The sequence below is a fragment of the Nicotiana sylvestris genome, chromosome 3 (assembly GCF_000393655.2).
Source record: "Nicotiana sylvestris chromosome 3, ASM39365v2, whole genome shotgun sequence".
NCBI classification, from domain to species: Eukaryota; Viridiplantae; Streptophyta; class Magnoliopsida; order Solanales; family Solanaceae; genus Nicotiana; species Nicotiana sylvestris.
In genome coordinates this window covers 103,304,066-103,319,782 of record NC_091059.1, presented here as the reverse complement: position 1 = coordinate 103,319,782, position 15,717 = coordinate 103,304,066, and positions in this window count along the sequence as shown.

Sequence of the window (15,717 nt, the reverse complement as noted above, 5' to 3'; positions counted from 1 at the left end):
TCGTTTCGCCTTCATGGTGGCTTTTCTAGGAATCATGGTCTTCCCGAACAAAGAACGAACAATCGATATTCGCACCGCAAAAGTTGTGCAAATCCTCACCTCCAAGGAAAACCACACCCTCGTCCCCATCATTCTTTCGGACATTTATCGGGCTTTGACTTTATGTAAAGCGGGAGCGAAAGTCTTCGAGGGATGCGAAATTTTGTTGCAAATGTGGCTGATTGAACATCTCCAACAACAGCCCAAGATCATACAGTACAGGCCAAACAACGATAATTACATCGAGGGTTATGAGGAAAGAGTGAAAAATTATCAGGTTCCAGAAGGGACAGAAGCATGGGTATCTCGGCTAAGGGCTCTAACGGCAAATCAAATTGAATGGACTTTGGGATGGCTATCAATGAGGGAAGTAATACATATGTCAAACTCAAATAGTTATCTGCTACTATTGGGATTGAGAAGCATCCAGCCATACGCGCCATTGAGAGTCCTAAGACAACTAGGAAGATATCAAGTAGTTCCTGATGATGAAGATTTGAGTGCGCAAGAAATCGAACTACACCCAGAGGCCACTATTCCTGAGGCGTTACTTCAGCAGATGTGGAATGGATGTCGATACTTAAAAAGCGATACTCAAGTCCCAGACACTACAAAGGGTGAGATAAATCCTGGATATGCAAGGTGGTTCGAGAAATGGTCTCGCATGGATGAGGAACCAGAACCTAAGCTGAGAAGGCCAACTAAAAGACCCCATATTCAAAACTTTAATGATAAAATCCAAGAGCGGTTGATCTGGGGAGAAAAAGAGAAGGGATACAAAGCAACTATCCACGCCCTAAAGGAAAATCTAAGGAACCTCAGTCTGGAGAAGGATTTGCAAGCACAAGAAGCTGAAGGCGAGAGGAAGAGTCTAGCCTGTGAGAATGAAAGTCTTCATGCTCGATTTCTGAAAATGAAAAAGGCTTCTGAAACGCCAATGAGGAATTGGAAGGATCAAAAAACCATAGCCAATCTTTTTGAAAGAATGCAGGATTATGATTCCATTCTTGCTGCAAAAGAAAGGGCATTGAGCAAAGCAAGAGAAAGGATCCAACAATTAAACGAAGAAGCCAGATCTGATAAGGAACGCCAAAATAGGCAATCCGAGAAAGACAGGGCACAATTCGAGAAGGAAAAATACCATTGGATACGATCAGGAGACCAACTTCGTGCACAACTAGAAGAAGCAAGAAGGTACAGAAAGCATCAACAAGCAGACACTGATAGAGAAAGAGCGCAGATGAGATTAGAGTAGGCCAGACTCCGAGCTCTATTAGAGTCAGCCCTAGATCGTGAAGGCCGTATCCGAGATGTAGCCACCACTCGCCAGCAGCAATTGCAGGATCAAGGCCAACGTCTCCAAGATTTCAGGGCACAGATCCACGACCTGGCGGTCTACACCTCTCAAAGTTATGTAAACTGTCAAGGAATGGATTATGAAAGGTTTACCGAGCATGCACCCACCTTTGCCCGTCATCTAGCAGTGGAGTTGGAAAGGATGTATCGAACATTGGGAGGACATCCGGGTCAAGCCCCGCCTTGAGCAAATGATCTAATAATTTACAACACAAGTGGAAAGTGGTGCACGTTATGAGATGTTAAGAATTGTATCTTTTTATTTCAATTTGAATGTATGTATTTCAAGACATTGTTTTCACAAAAGTTTTCAAATGTAATGTTGTTCATTTTCTTTGATGTGTATTTCAAGACATTGTTTTACAAAGTTTTCAAATGTAATGTTTGTTCATTTTCTTTTCATAAATGTTAACCTCATGGCAGAACTACGCCTGGTCTGATTCACGCGGGGACGTGATACGTAGGCAATCCCCATAAGATTCGACCGCTTTTAATAAATAAAGAAAAGAAAATGTAAATAAAATAAAACGCAGGGTTTCGCAAAATACTTTAAAGAGACGAATGAGCAAACCGGGATGACGCATGTTGTTTGAAGCAAAGCATGTAGAAACGGTTAACTGCCTAGGTGCATTGCATCCTCTATGTGTTATGATCAAATCTGTTAAGCTCTAACACTAACAAAGTTTGTTGTTGTCTGATATCAGACAGTTAGTTGTTAAAGAATTCTGGCAACACATTCATACCAAACCAGATCCAAAGGACCGGTAGCAACAAGCATGACTACTTCGGAGAATAGCAATGAGGAAGAAAGGCCGATGAGCCAGTTGTTAAAAGAAGCGATGGAAAAGATTGAAAGGATGGGACTAGAAATGAATGCAATGCAACTAGCCCTAGCCAAAACACAAAAGAGCCCTGAAACACTGGGACACATGCCGGAATACCCTCACTCTGGCCCTTCCACAAGCCGTCCAAATCCCCTTTATCATCAAGAAAGAAGCCCTCATGATTCCCAAGCTCCACCACCCCATCAACCTCTCCCAACACCCAATATTCCCATTTTTGTGGGACCTACATCAGCCCCTTTGCAGAGAACGACCAGTGAGCCATTGTTTCAGGCTCACGATACACAATACTATCCCCCTGAGCCTACATTCCATGCACCCGAGCCTCAAGCTTACAATCCACATTTGGAAGTGCCGGCAGAGATTGAAAAACCGGCTAAGGCCCTTGAACAGGATGAAGTGCTAAGAAAGTTCAAAAGCCTGGAGCAGTCCTTCAGGAACTTGCACGGGCTAGGCAATCAAGTCAGCGTAGCATACAAAGATCTGTGCCCTTTCCCAGACGTCCAACTCCCGGCTGGGTTCAAGATGCCTAAGTTTGATTTATATGAAGGGCACGGTGATCCCATGGCACATTTGCGGGGATTCTGTAGCAAAATGAGAGGGGCAGGCGGCAAGGATGAGCTGCTGATAGCTTATTTCGGCCAAAGTCTGAGCGGATCTGCACTAGAATGGTATACCAGGCAGGATTCCAGCAGGTGGTACACGTGGGATGATCTGGCGCAGGCTTTTGCAGGTCATTTCCAGTACAATCTCGAGATAGTCCCTGACCGTCTCACATTATTGAGAACTGGGAAGAAACCCGGGGAAAGTTTTCGCGAGTTCGGGTTCCGCTGGAGAGAACAAGCAGCTAGAGTCGATCCTCCCATGAGAGAGGGAGAGATGGTGGACTATTTTTTGCAGACATTGGATCCAACCTACTTTGGTCACTTGGTGACAACGGTTGGAAAATCTTTCAACGAGGTGGTCAAAATAGGGGTCATGATAGAAGAAGGTTTGAGGTCGGACAAGATCTTGAACTATTCGGCACTCAAGGCCACAACCCAGGCTATTCAAAGCGGCACGGGAGGTGCGCTGAGAAGAAAGAAAGAAGAGGTTGCCACGATCGAGGCAGGCAGTTGGTCCAGGGCTGGCAGGCCGCACTACAACCAACCCAGGCCTCACAGGTCAAACTACCCATACAACCCACCACAAAATTTCTATCCACCTCGAGAACCACATTGTTCCGTACACCAAGCCCAGGTATACACTCAGCCTCCGGTTCGCCCACAATGGCGCGCACCGGCTCCCCAGAACATATATGCACCACCACAAAACACCTACCCTCCACCAAGGGCATATAGAAACCCTTCAGGGGCAGGTTTCCGGGGAAATCCAGATGCTAGGAATGACAGGTTGCGGAAGCAAAGAACCTTCACCGAACTGGGAGAAACCTACACCGCTGTGTTCCACAAGCTGCGGCAATTGGGTTTGGTTAGTCCTGTCCACACTCGGGAACCAAATCCCCCACCTCAGAATTTGGATCGTTCAATCAGTTGTGAATACTGTTCAGGGATGCTCGGGCACGATACCGAGAAATGCTGGAAGTTAAGGCATGCCATACAGGATCTTATTGACACCAATAAGATCGAGGTCCAGACACCGGAGGCTCCTAACATCAACCAAAACCCACTGCCAGCGCACCACAAAACTCACATGATTGAGTTGGTGTGTGAGGGAGGAGAATTAAGAAAACCCTCACAAACAGTGATGATGATCCAAGCCGCCCCGAAAGAAGTCTTAACCAGTGGAGGAACAAGTGTACAGTCGCAGGGAGAAGGCGTCAAGCCGGTAGTGATATTGGGGAAGAGCCCGTCCATCATAGCAAGCAAACCCGAGCCAAGCAAGTTGGTAATACCAGGGATCCTGCCCACACCGGCAGTCGTGTTGAAAGGGGTATGTAGAGAACAGGTGACCATAAAGCCTGTGGTCCAACTGCCGATGATTGACAACAAGGCGGTGCCTTGGAAATATGAAAGGGCAGTGGTGACGTACCAAGGAAAACAGGTGGAAGAAGTCAGTTGTGAAGCGCAAGGGCTGACTCGATCAGGTCGATGTTTTGCTCCGGTGGAGCTAAGAAAAACCAACCCAGTGGCAACCAAGAAGCCAGTGTCCGAAGAAGAGGCTGAAGAATTCCTGAGGAAGATGAAAGTACATGACTATTCTGTGGTCGAACAGCTGAGAAAAACACCGGCCCAGATCTCACTGTTGTCGTTGCTGATCCATTCTGAGGAGCATCGTCGGGCCCTGTTGAAGATATTGAACGAGGCTCATGTACCCAGTGAGATTTCTGTAAACCACCTGGAAACCATTGCCAGCAAGATCTTCGAGGTGAACAGGGTAACATTCTCAGATGATGACCTGCCGGTGGAAGGTACAGAGCATAACAAGGCTCTATACCTAGATGTCAAATGTGAAGACTCGGTGGTAACTCGAGTATTGGTGGATAACGGCTCAAGCGCCAATATTTGTCCATTATCCACCCTGGACCAGTTAAAGATCGACCGTGGAAGAATCCGGGAGAATAGCATCTGTGTCCGGGGGTTTGACGGAAACGGAACAGCCACTGTGGGGGATGTTGTACTTGAACTGACCATTGGGCCGGTCCTGTTTACCATGGAATTCCAGGTGTTAGATGCCACAGTTTCTTACAATCTGCTGTTAGGACGACCCTGGATTCATGCAGCCAAAGCGGTGCCTTCCACCCTACATCAGATGGTGAAGTTCGAGTGGGAAAGACAAGAGGTCGTGTTACACGGCGAGGATACAACATGCACCATGGGCGGAACCATTGTACCTTTCATAGAGACCACTGATGACAAAGGTCCTTGGGTCTACCAGATTCTCGATACAGGGTCGGCCAACAAAATTTCTGAAGGAGAAATCATCCCGCACCCTAGGGTAGCTGCCGCAACAGTCATGATGGTATCAGAAATGCTGGGTAATGGATTTGTGCCGGGAAAAGGCCTGGGAGTTGAACTTCAAGGGATAGTCCAACCTGTTTCCCTTCCTAAGAATCTGGAAACTTTCGGGTTGGGGTTCAAACCAACCGCAGCAGACAGGAAGCAAGCGCGAAAAATGAAGAAGAGGGTCTGGTTTCTGCCTAAACCAGTGCCACGCCTCTCAAGGTCTTTTGTTAAAGCAAGTGCCAAGGGGTCAGCGATCCCAAAGATTCGAGGACCTTTGATCGGTATAAATGAAGACCTGAATCAGAGTTTTGAGAGGCTATTCGCGGATGTCAGTATGGTGGAAGCTGGAGAAGGTTCCAGCAGAGCAGAGATACAATTTGTGGGGCCTGAGGCCAAGACCAACAATTGGACGGTTACTCCTCTTCCTGTCCGAGGGGAGTCTTGGTAGTAGGCTTTGATTAATGTTTTGTTTGTTTGTTTGTTTGATCGGATTATTCAAGGGTGTAATCCAAATTTTACTTTCGTTTTGTAAAAGTGTGAACCCTTTTATCCCGCAAATTTAATAAAGTTCTTTTCTTTTGTCCCATTTTAATTTTTTGTTTTGTTCTTTTTCTTTCTGAACAGTTCTCTTTTTACTGGTTCTAATGACATGGCATGCACAGCGGATCTTCGACCTAGTCTAATAAATCAATCTGAAACCGACTCAATGATGCAAAAGGTCGTTTGTGACGATGAATCTGAATGTGACGAAGGTGAAGCCTTCGAAGAAATAAACAGAGAACTGTGCCAATTTGAAGAGAAACCCAAGCCTAACCTAAATGACACCGAGGCTGTGAATTTAGGAGACGCTGATAACGTCCAAGAGACCAAAATTAGCATCCACATTGAGCCGAATGTCAGAGCAGAATTGATCAAAACTCTCAGGGAATTCAAAGATGTTTTTGCATGGTCATATGATGATATGCCTGGATTAAGCACCAATTTAGTGGTTCACAAATTACCCACTGACCCGGCATACCCTCCGGTCAAGCAAAAACTAAGAAAATTTAAAACAGAAATGAGTGTAAAGATCAAAGAAGAAGTGATCAAGCAGTTGCAATCGAAGGTCATTCGGGTCACTCGGTATCCCGAGTGGTTGGCCAATGTGGTACCAGTCCCAAAGAAGGATGGAAAAATCAGGGTGTGCGTCGACTACCGCAACCTCAACAAAGCAAGTCCCAAGGACAATTTTCCGCTACCTAACATTCATATCCTGATCGACAATTGCGCTGGGCGCGAGATTCGGATCCTTTGTGGATTGTTATGCGGGTTATCATCAGATCCTAATGGACGAGGAGGATGCTGAGAAGACAGCGTTTATTACGCCATGGGGAACCTACTGCTATCGGGTAATGCCGTTCGGATTAAAGAACGTCGGGGCAACATACATGCGAGCAATGACTGCTGTGTTTCATGACATGATACACAAAGAAATAGAGGTGTACGTCGATGATGTGATCATCAAATCTTGGCGTCAGGAGGACCATGTGGCAGACCTAAGGAGATTTTTCCAAAGACTCCGGAGGTATGATATCAAGCTTAACCCGGCCAAATGCGCATTCGGGGTTCCATCAGGAAAGTTGCTAGGATTCATCGTCAGTCGACGGGGGATTGAGTTAGACCCATCCAAAATTGAATCCATCCGAGATTTGCCACCGCCAAGGAACAAAACAGAGGTAATGAGTTTGCTGGGTAGACTCAATTACATCAGCAGGTTCATCGCTCAACTCACAGCAACTTGTGAGCCCATATTTCGGCTGTTGAGAAAGGATGCTGCGGTAGGTTGGACGGCAGAGTGTCAGGAGGCTTTCGACCAAATCAAAGGGTATCTGTCTAATCCACCCGTATTGGTCCCGCCTAAGCCAGGGAAGCCTTTGATTCTTTATCTAACGGTCCTGGAAAATTCATTTGGTTGTGTACTGGGGAAACATGATGACACGGGAAGGAAGGAGCAGGCCATCTACTATCTTAGCAAGAAATTCACAGTACATGAGGTCAAGTACACTCAACTCGAGAAAACATGTTGCGCCCTAACTTGGGTAGCTCAGAAGTTGAAACACTACCTGTCTTCGTATACTACTTATCTCATATCCCGCTTGGACCCATTGAAGTATATCTTTCAGAAACCTATGCCCACGGGAAGGTTGGCAAAATGGCAAATTCTGCTCACAGAGTTTGATATCATCTATGTGACGAGGACGGCCATGAAAGCCCAGGCGCTGGCAGACCATTTGGCCGAGAATCCCGTTGATGAAAAATACGAGCCCTTAAGAACGTATTTTCCTGACGAAGAGGTGATGCATACGAATGAGTTGGAATTACCCGAGGAACCAGGTTGGAAGCTTTTCTTCGATGGAGCTGCAAACGCGAAAGGGGTAGGAATAGGAGCAGTGCTCATTTCTGAAACAGGACGGCATTATCCTATTACAGCTCAACTACGCTTCTATTGCACCAACAATATGGCCGAGTATGAGGCTTGCATTCTGGGTCTGCGCTTGGCTGCTGACATGGATGTCCAAGACGTCTTGGTCTTGGGAGACTCGGACCTCTTGGTGCATCAAATTCAGGGTGAATGGGAAACACGAGATCTAAAACTCATACCATACCGACAATGCTTGCATGATCTGAGCAAGCAGTTTCGATCAGTGAAGTTCAAACACATCCCGAGAATTCACAATGAGGTTGCGGATGCCTTGGCCACCTTAGCGTCAATGCTGCACCACCCTGACAAAATGTATGTCGATCCTCTACACATCCAGGTCCGTGATCAGCACGCCTACTGCAATGCCATAGAAGAAGAAGCAGATGGCAAACCCTGGTTTCATGATATCAAAGAATACCTCAGAATGGGGATATATCCAGAACATGCCTCTGGAGACCAAAAAGAGCCCTTCGGCGTTTGTCGAATAGTTTCTTCCTCAGTGGAGGAGTATTGTACAAAAGAACCCCGGATTTGGGATTGTTGAGATGCATAGATGCCAGTCAAGCAACGACGGTTATGGCAGAGGTACATGCGGGAGTTTGCGGACCGCACATGAGCGGATATGTATTGGCAAGAAAGATCCTTCGAACAGGGTGTTATTGGCTCACCATGGAACACGATTGCATCACTTTTGTGAGGAAATGCCATCAATGCCAGATACATGGAGATTTGATTCATTCTCCGCCAACAGAGTTACATACGATGTCAGCACCCTGGCCGTTTGTGGCATGGGGCATGGATGTCATTGGGCCTATCGAGCCAGCAGCGTCCAACGGTCACAGGTTCATTCTAGTGACCATTGATTACTTCACCAAATGGGTTGAGGCTAAAACCTTCAAATCAGTAACCAAGAAGGCAGTGGTGGACTTTGTTCACTCCCATATCATCTGCAGATTTGGGATCCCAAAAGTGATCATCACGGATAACGGTGCGAATCTTAATAGCAGCCTGATGAAAGAGGTATGCCAACAATTCAAGATTACACACCGCAATTCCACCCCATATCGTCCCAAGGCGAATGGAGCAGTCGAAGCAGCCAATAAGAATATCAAGAAGATACTGCGAAAAATGGTGGAAGGGTCCAGACAATGGCACGAGAGATTACCCTTTGCCTTGTTGGGTTACCGCACTACGGTCCGAACTTCCATAGGCACAACTCCTTATTTGTTGGTGTACGGAACTGAGGCCGTGATACCAGCGGAGGTTGAAATTCCGTCCCTCCGAATTGTCGCTGAAGCAGGGATTGATGATGATGAATGGGTCAAAGCTCGATTGGAACAGTTGAGCCTGATAGAGGAGAAAAGATTGGCAGCAGTGTGCCATGGTCAACTGTACCAGAAGAGAATGGCAAGAGCATATAATAAGAAGGTGCGCCCTAGGAAGTTTGAGGTAGGGCAGCAGGTATTAAAGAAGATCCTCCCACATCAGGTCGAGGCAAAAGGCAAATTCGCCCCAAATTGGCAAGGGCCTTATATCGTGACCAGAGTATTGTCCAACGGTGCTTTGTGTTTGACAGATGTCGAAGGTAGATGTGTCGACATGGCTATCAATTCAGATGCAGTCAAGAGATATTATGCGTAATTTCTTTAATTATGGCAATTTTTGGTTTATTTGTTTGTATTTGGCATTTGTTGAATAATGAGATGACGGAGGCAATTCTTTCTTCTATCCAAACACTTTTAACCTTTGCTTCCCCCTTTGAGCCTTAAGTAATTCTTTTATACCCCTCTTTTGGAATCACTAATGAAAAAGACATGAAAAAAGAGAAAAAGAAAAGAAAAAGAAAAAGAAAAGGAAAAGAAAATGAAAAGAAAGAAAAGAAAAATCAAGGAATATAAAACCGTGGGAACTACGTTTGACCTGATTCCTCAAAGAGGATACGTAGGCGCCTCACGGCTCGGTCATAGTATGCATCATAGCAAATATAGGATGCATAATGTACATAGTGTGCATAATAGGCACAATGTGCGTAACGCACATAGCTCAACATAAGCATAAAAAATAAATTCCCCAAGCAAGAAAACTGGGGCAGAGGTTATGTTTTAAGTTCCAACAAAGGTTTGATTCCAAAAGTTGTAGCACATCACCCTTCAAATTGTTTTCATTTTTCATAGCCTTTCTTTAACTCCACACCAAAACCAACACCAATGTCCAAAAGACCTCCCGGTCAATGTTCAAGAGATGTCGAGTCCAGCAATGAGGCCGAGAATAATACACCGATCCCCAGCAAAGAAGAGGATCGCAAGACTGGGAATGAATTGATGGTCAAAGGAATCTCCAGAAGAGAGGGTCGTATCTACAACGCCCCGATTCCTCGAAAGAAATAAAATGAGAGAGTCTTATCGGTGAAAACCTTCACAGGCACCGAGAGGCGATGTAAGATGAGGGATATGAAATGAGAGAGTCTTATCGGTGAAAACCTTCACAGGCACCGAGAGGCGATGTAAGATGAGGGATATGAAATGAGAGAGTCTTATTGGTGAAAACCTTCACAGGCACCATAAGGCGCCGGGAGATGAGAGAAAAGAGAGAGTCTCATTAGTGAAAACCCCTCGAAGGGCACTATGAGGCGACAAGATAGAGCAGCAAAAGCTACCACATTCGCAACAAGATGAACATCCATTTATCATCCCCAGCAAGTCAGACCATCGGACAAATCGATTGATACAAATAGACTGGGTCGGGAATCTATGGTGCACGCCATGATCACGGGGACCAGTCATGTCCTCCAGATAAGTTCTTTTGATTAGCTCCTCCCACAAAATATTGGTTCACAAAGTTTTTCTCTTTTCCATATCTTTATTTTCTTTTCCTAAAATGTGTCTTTAAAGGATTTTTCAAAGCTTACTACCAGAAATCGAAGGGGAATTCATCCAATGCAGGATCGTGCCCGGCAATTTTGGAAGAAGTGAGCTCCTAAAGGGAGTGGTGTCGGGGGTTGAAAGCAGACTCCCACGGAACATGTTTAAAGAGAAAACAGAAAAGGGGACTAATTGAGAGCCAATCCCCAGCAGGCTATAGACCCTCAGCAAGAAACTTTGCCCACTAATCAACTGGGACATAGAGCAAGAAAAGAGAAGAAAGGAAAATCATCCGCCAAAAAGGCACCCCCCTACCACCACGATAACAACTAATTAAATCCCTTTGTCTGTTGCAGGAAAACAAAAGATTGATGATGGCAGCGAGATGCAACGCCAGGGAAGTCACCAAAACCGGGGCAGAAAATTTTCTGCCGGTTGTCGAAAATTTTCTCAAAAGAACGGGGAAGCAATTTGAATACATTTAAGTTCTAGGTCGCCCACCAGTATAATGCGGGAATACTTTTAAGTTCTAGGTCGCCCACCAGTATAATGCGGGAATACTTTTAAGTTCTAGGTCGCCCACCAGTATAATGCGGGAATACTTTTAAGTTCTAGGTCGTCCACCAGTATAATGCGGGAATACTTTTAAGTTCTAGGTCGCCCACCAGTATAATGCGGGAATACATTTAAGTTCTAGGTCGCCCACCAGTATAATGCGGGAATACATTTAAGTTCTAGGTCGCCCACCAGTATAATGCGGGAATACATTTAAAGTTCTAGGTCGCCCACCAGTATAATGCGGGAATACATTTAAGTTCTAGGTCGCCCACCAGTATAATGCGGGAATACTTTTAAGTTCTAGGTCGCCCACCAGTATAATGCGGGAATACTTTTAAGTTCTAGGTCGCCCACCAGTATAATGCGGGAATACATTTAAGTTCTAGGTCGCCCACCAGTATAATGCGGGAATACATTTAAGTTCTAGGTCACCCACCAGTATAATGCGGGAATACTTTTAAGTTCTAGGTCGCCCACCAGTATAATGCGGGAATACTTTTAAGTTCTAGGTCGCCCACCAGTATAATGCGGGAATACTTTTAAGTTCTAGGTCGCCCACCAGTATAATGCGGGAATACTTTTAAGTTCTAGGTCGCCCACCAGTATAACGCGGGAATACATTTAAGTTCTAGGTCGCCCACCAGTATAATGCGGGAATACCTTAAGTTCTAGGTCGCCCACCAGTATAATGCGGGAATACATTTCAGTTCTAGATTTCGGAAACAGTAACCTCACCTGAAGACGGAAGGTTACAACAGAGAGCCCCAAGCAGGAAAACAACAAAATCCCCAGCGCCAAGAAGCAGAAGGCTGCAAAAGCAAGCGCACATTCAAAAGAAAGAAGGAACACGTCTCAGAAGAAGCAGTTTGAGAACGCTATGGCATGCCCAACATAACAGTTCTGATGAAAAACCATGCCACTGAAGAAGCCATTGAAAGATTTAAGGAGGAAAGCCATGTTCCCAGCAAATCAAGCAAAGTGATGAGAACTGACATTCAGAAAAGGTGAAGGACCAGCATCATCTCCAAGTTCACAAAATAAAGGCGTCAGAGGAAAGCGTTAGCCGACAAGAAAGCAAGGCAACAAGAACAAGTTGAAGATGGATGAGATTTCAGGATCCTCAGTTTAGCTTAGCTTCTTGTTTTCCTTTTAGAGCAATGTAATAGGGAGATCGGTTGAGCAGTAGCATCCTACAGCAGCATACAACAGCGCACAACAACAGCAAACACTACAGTCACACGGTAGTCCCAGCTACCAAAATTTCCCGAACTACATTGACCTGATTCCTGTTCAGCCCAGGATATGTAGGAAACCTCTGAAGCAAAGGTTCGGTCAAATCTTTTTCAAAAAATGCTTCACACGGAGTATTCGGACGGGCAAAAATCGCTCGCTTATCTTTGCGCGAAAACCCTTCGTGTCTTCGTGCAAAGAGGGGCAGCTGTAAGCACGTGATTTTTGCTTTACGAGCAATCGCTCCAAAAGAAAATAAAAATAGTAACAAATGGTTTCGCTGTACAATTGTTCGAGTTTTCGTGACATGTGTTGTTAGTCATTTGTGGATCTGTCCATTTTTGCATTTAATCATTAACAAACAAAATATGTATGTCAGGATGATTAAACCATAATTCGGTCAGTAAAAGAAAATTCAAAAAATAGATATATATGTGTGCATCGTTTGTTCTAGGTTTTTAACTTACTTAAATAATTTTTGTGGTAATTGTGTTAAAATGTTGCATTGTTGTTTAGTTTTAATTTCGTTATTTATTATTTTTATTTTTGTTTTAAAAGAAAAAATGAAATTAGAAGACAAAAGTGAAGGAAATCGGTTTGGGCCAAAAATTAAACAAAATAACAGGCCCAACCAGCACTTAGGCCCAGTCCAAATCCGGCTGCCCAGGCATCTCCTGAACACCCTAAGACCCCTTCACTCCCCTGAACATGGATCTGTTACCCTCTTGCCTCGAATCACCTTCCCTCGTCTCGAATCTTCGTTTGAAGATTTGAGTCGAACCCGGACCTATGCCAAACCACTCCATCTTCATACCAGACATTCCCCTGACCTTCCTCGTGACCAAACCAAGCTTGGTCTGGTCCGAATCTACCCACAACTTCCTAAAAATCAGATCTGGAAATCCAGACCTTAGAACACATGCACCTGGGGAATCCGGCCGGTCTGGACAAGGGTTTGAGGTCTAAAAGACCTTAATCAAGGTGTTCTCATGTGAGAACACCCTGATTAAAGTTTGTTCGGCCTCAAGAGTTCGAAGTTGAATCAGAATTTGGGTCGTTTTGATTTCAAACCTTTTTGGGTAAGTTTTCCTTTCTTTCGTTTTAGTTCTAATTAAGTTGTCAGCATATTCCGTTGTGTTTGTTTGTTATGTTGTTATTTTTCATTCGGATTTCTTTCATCTCTGTAAAGACCTTTTATTTGGTCGATGGTTTTTGTGTATGATTTGAATGCATCCTATGATAAGCATGTCCGATTAATATAGTCGTCGCATGAATAACTTATATAGGTTCCTAGTGACTGACCAAGTTGTCCGAAGCCCTTTAGGTCCCCGTATGTGTTGTTTATTTGAACGACTGATTATTACCTGTTATAATTAGTATAGTCGACTCGATAAATGTCGTCGATTAGTTTTCTATAACTAATGAATCAAACGAGCTAATAATGTCGCATGACTAATTGAACGTTGCCACTAACTGAATGCCCCAGCATTGTTTAAAATGGTTTGTTTGCATTGTAAAAATGACTGAAAAGGTTCAGCCCAGGCAGCCTTGAATTCGAACTTTCATCAGTTCAAAACTGCCCTGATGCTGCAATAGGCAGGGCAGTAATAATCAAGGTTAAGCAGGGGTGTTCTGGGGTGTCAAAAAGGACAGAAAGATTAGTTTAAATGAAGCTGACAAGTAGGGTACTAATTAAGATTAAACTAATACTAATGGGAAACAAGACACAAGGGTATGGGGCTTAAAATGAATAAATAAAATGAGCCCATAATTCTGGATTAAACAAAAACCAGGCGTGGGGAACAAAGGGGCTGGCACCCAAAGATGCTTAGGCATGGGTTTAAAGGGTATGGGCATTCTGCCAATTGGCAGGACAGGCAGCTTAGCTGCACTTGGTCTCTTTGGCTTATAAAGAGGCCATTCGAAAACAAAAAGAGGGCGGGACTTTTGGTCTTCAGAAAAAAAGGGAGAATTTTGAGTCTTAAGGCTGGAATCTTTAAGTCTTAAGAAAGATTTGTGAGTTAAAAGAAAAGACTGAAAACATAAGAGATGTTCCAGTAAGACATTGCAACCAAACACTGTCTGAAAGTTGTATAAGAGTGCATTTTGGTCAAGCTGTCTTGGCCAAGTCCTGTGTTTGCATTGACTGTTGTTTGTGGTTGTCTGAACTGGTAGTTTTACTACATTTGAACCCTCAGTTACTGCTGCTATTTCCCTACTCTTTCCTGGGATTGCTGGTGTGGTACTCGACTATTTGCTGGTACACTTTTTCTGGGAAATATTGTTGGTTGTCTGAGGGCTGTGGAAAACATTTGATTGTTGGTTTGTTGCTGTGTTGTTGCTGTGTGTCTGCTGCTGCTGTATTCGTGCATACTACTCAACTGATCACTTTCTTTCTTCCTTTCCTTCCTATACCAGGTACACACCCAATACACTGTCAGATGTAGCTGGAAATTTGAGCATGAATGTAAATGAAAGACCTGAAGAATTTTGTTTATATACATAGTTTGCCCTTTTAAATATCATGTAATGTAGGCAAATTTTATGCCTGTTTTGGATGTTGGAGATAGCCTTCAGGCCTGATAACTATCAATGAATGTTAGTTGAATGTTAGATTGTGCATATAGGATGGTGATAAGAGTATGCTTAAGGCAACAGGTTGTATCTCAGATTTAGTGCAATAGTGTAGTATAAGCATGTAATGCATGCCAAGCCTAAAATTCGTACACTAAATGAGTTCTTTCCTTTCCAGTAAATTGCTATATATAACTCTTAAAACCATGTCTTAAGATCAGGAACACAAATTCAGGGCCTCAACCTCACAAGGGTCGAGTTCAGGCCAAAACAGGCCAAGCCAGCCTGCTTCGAACAAGCAGTGGTCCAGGTCTGGCCAATCACACTGGGCTGGATTTGGGCCTGTGATTACTTGTTCGGACAGCCTCATTTCTGATTTTAGGCATTTCTGAATGTTGTTACAAACAACTTGCAAGCATGTAATTAATTAGGACTATCTACTGTTTTCAATTGATAAGGACAAACGCGATAAGAAACGTAGTTGCTATAGGATATCCTTTTAAAATAAGAACGAGATGAGCCTCGATGAAAATAAACAAAACGTGCAAATGCGGGGCCCTTGTTTAAATGTATATTATCGAAGCATTTAGGTTCCAGGACGGGTTGTTTAGCAAATCTCACAACCCTCCTAAAATAACAATACGATAGACTCTTTAGGATGCGCCTTAATAAACCTTACCTTCTTAAACTCGGGTGCGCACTTATGCGACCCAAATCCAATTCTCAACGGAGTCGAAATGTGTTCCTAATCACGGGTACATTGACTGTGACGTGGTTCGAGATGCATGTCCATGACGTTGCAAATTCATTAAAAATAAAGAACGAGATGAGCCTCGCCGAATAAAAATACA